Source organism: Myotis lucifugus, unplaced genomic scaffold, assembly GCF_000147115.1.
Source record: "Myotis lucifugus unplaced genomic scaffold, Myoluc2.0 scaffold_6976, whole genome shotgun sequence".
NCBI lineage: Eukaryota > Metazoa > Chordata > Mammalia > Chiroptera > Vespertilionidae > Myotis > Myotis lucifugus.
In genome coordinates, this window is record NW_005878024.1 from 1,586 (window position 1) to 5,260 (window position 3,675).

At 47.6% G+C, this 3,675-nt stretch overlaps 1 pseudogene; it reads left to right on the plus strand.

Moving 5' to 3' along the window:
• Positions 1-1,733: 1,733 nt before the first annotated feature.
• On the plus strand, positions 1,734-3,398 carry LOC102442987 (annotated as a pseudogene).
• Positions 3,399-3,675: the final 277 nt, after the last annotated feature.

A 3,675-nucleotide genomic window follows, 5' to 3' on the forward strand; every position in this document is an offset into this window, starting at 1 on the left:
ACTCTAAACCTGAATTTGCCACACTCTGTATTTACCCCCAGTCATTTTGTAATATTTCTGCTTCCCCAACCCTCCATGCAGACATTGATTTACCTTCCTTTACAATAGAGTAGTTCATATTTTTCATAAATTTATTGGCACTATAAGGTGAATTCTCTTTAACAAACACTGGCTTCCTTCATGCTACACAGATACTTTGAGATTTAACACTAACGTTTATATAAATAGTTAATGTTTTATTTCTAGAAAATATTGTATTCTATGGATAACCACTTTTACTATTGAGCTGCCTATAATTTCAGTTATTTCTACGTTTGGGGTTTTAAAAATAAAACAGCTCAGAATATTGTATTACATTCTTTCTACAGATGTATGTCTTATTAAGCTGTTCCAGTGTCAGTGAATGTGGTACATTTCAACATATATGGAACTGTAACCTCAAATGGTCAATCAGTTTGCCTTCCCACCCACCCAGAAAATTCTATGCAACTCTGCCAGCACATGCAAAGGTTAATCTTTTTAAGTACTAGCCCCATCAATGAGAGTACTGTTAACTCGCTTTTGTTTTAACTTCATTTCCATAAAAATATTTGATGGTGATCATTTCTCCGTGTATTTCTTTCACTGTCTATCTTCTTTGTTAAAATGCTCAGGATTTTTTGTTTACTTTTAAACTTAATTTATTATTCTATTCTAACCAATAGGAGGGCGGTGCAGCCTCTACGACATATGTTTGAATTTCACTCAGTCCTCAGATACTCGACTGATTTTTTGGCCATATGGAATTCTTGGTTTTGGAATTCTATAAACAAAATGGTTTTTCTCAATTTTTACCCTATGTACGATTTATAGCCCACTTGTACCATACACTTACATATTTAATCTGCATTGTTAATTCTCCACCAGTGTTCTTTAAGTTTAAGCATTTAATGATACATTGAAGTCTAGGTTTGTAGTAGTTGAAAACTTCCCTGGTGTAAATATCACCACCACATTCAAACTGCGAAAATGATGGCATTGAACATGGACATAAGATATTTCAGTAGTACATCATTATATTTTACTAGTGACTGGGTGTATGGACTTGTGCACATTGAAAGGAAATTAATTAGAAAATGACTAGTGGGGTGGGACTGGCTGAGACGGGTCCCTCACACCCTAGTGCCAACCTCCCCCTGGTCCCTCCCCATTAGGCTCCACCTGGGGCAGCGCCTTGGCTTCAAGGGTGTCTGTGGAATGAGTGGGATCCCTCTGGCAGATGAGGTCCTGTGGCCTGGCCTGCAGGGAATCGGGCCGAAACCAGCTCTCCGATACCTGCTGAGGGGTCCTGGATTATGAGAGGGCAGTTGTCAGGTGACACAACCCAGAATCAGGCTCCCTCCTCTCTGGTTCCGGGATGCGTGACCCGAGAATTGCCGTTGCTTCCATCACTACCTCTCATCCCAGTGGTTCTGGTATCTATCTATTCTCAGATACATTAGTGACTTATTTTACTAAAAACCCCTGATAAGTTTCTCCCTGGCCAGAGAGCTCAGTTGATTAAAGCATCATCTCAGTAGTGCCAAGGTTGTGGGTTCCATCCTCAGTCAGGCTCCGTGCAAGAATCAAACAATGTGCTGCCACCAAGACATAGCCGCTGGTTCTGGAGCCAGAGGCGCCACCAGGGATTATTGGACCCAGCAGATCGTCCCTGGGTCCAGGCTGAGCAATCTGCATTTCCATCTTAACCGCAGCAGAAAGGGTAGCTGGTCGGTGGAATTCTTGCTCCACGGACACGATTCTTTCCAAGCTAGCTCGTCATAAGACTGTGGCAGGGCGCCCACACGCCAGTGACTTCTAATACATCCGTGGCGACTAAGAAGATGGTCCAAGGCCCTCTATGGTCGGATGACGTTTTTTGAACGGGGAAGCCAAGTATGGCGCTCACAACTAAAGGGTGTCCCAAAATTCACGCAAGAAGTAATTTTGATAGAAAACACAGGTTTATAATTAAAAATTGTAAATTTTTTATTGATTCAAAATGTATACAGTATAGGGTTTTGTATGGAATAGCATAACGGGTAAATGGCCTCCACAGCTTTGCTGGTACACACGCAAAGCCTTGGTCTTCATTGTCTCTGCTCCTGGGCTATAATTGGTACTTGGTAATGCTTATCAAATTGAAGAGATTGAAATCACAGGGTAACAAATATTAAAATCTGATTCAATAAACCAAGTAAAATTGGGCTTTTATTTTTGTCGTTGCTAATGCTCACGCAAAATTCAAATCTTGCGTGAATATTGGGACGCTCTTTACCACCTCTTACTGGTCACCCTGGAGAGAGGGACAGGTATTTCCCTGTGGGATGCAGAAGGCAGGAAATGCTTTGGTTTTCTGAGTGTGCACAGCGCCGTCAACCAAGGGCATTGCCACCCCAAGATTGTGGCTGCCCTGAAGAGCCAGGCGGGGAAGCTGACGCCGACCTCGCGGGCCTCCTACAACAACGTGCCGGGCGAAGACGAGGAGAACGTCACGAAGCTCTTCAACTACCACCAGGTTCTCCCCATGAGCACAGACAGGGTGGAGGCCGGGGAGACCGCTTGCCAGCTGGCGCGGTGGTGGGGCTGCACCGTGAAGGGCATCCCCAAGGACAAAGCCAAGATTGTCTTCGCAGCTGGAAACTTTTGGGGCAGGACTCTGTGTGCCATCTCCAGCTCCACGGACCCCAGCAGCGACGACGGCTTTGGCCCCTTCATGCCGGGGTTCGAGATCATTCCCTACAACAACCTACCTGCTCTTGAGCGTGCTCTTCAGGATCTAAACGTTGCTGCGTTCATGGTCAAACCCATTCAGGGCGAGGCGGGCGTCATTGTCCCGACCCAGGCTGCCTGAGGGGTGTGCGCGAGCTCTGCGCCAGGCACCCAGTCCTGTTTATTGGATGAGACCCAGACAGGACTGGCCAGGACTGGGCGATGGCTGGCAGTCGGCCATGCAAACGTCAGGCCTGACCTCGTCCTCCTGGGCAAGGCCCTTTCCGGTGGCCTGTACCCCGTGTGGGCGGTGCTGTGTGACCACGAGATCATGCTGACCATCCAGCCCGGGAGCGCGGCTCCACGTACAGGGGCAACCCCCTGGGCAGCCGCGGGGCCAACGCCGCCTGCGAAGTTTTGGAAGAAGAGAATGAGCTCAGGAAGCTGCCCTGGGACATCGTGACCGCAGTGCGTGGGAAGGGGCTGCTGGATGCCACCGTCAGCGGGGAAACCAAAGATTCCGATGCTTGGAAGGTGCGCCTGCGCCTTCGAGATAATGGACTTCTGGCCAAGCCCACCCATGGCGACATCATCAGATTCCACCTCCTCTGGTCATCAAGGAGGACGAGGTCCAGGAGGCCTTGGAGATCATCAAAAAGACCATCAGTCTTTTTTTTTTTAAATATATTTTATTGATTTTTTACAGAGAGGAAGGGAGAGAGATAGAGAGTTAGAAACATCGATGAGAGAGAAACATGGATCAGCTGCCTCCTGCACATCTCCCACTGGGGATGTGCCCGCAACCCAAGTACATGCCCTTGACCGGAATCGAACCTGGGACCCTTCAGTCCGCAGCCCGATGCTCTATCCACTGAGCCAAACCGGTTTTGGCAAGACCATCAGTCTTTCTGGGTCCTCCACCAGCTTTCTGAGGGCAGGCCTGCT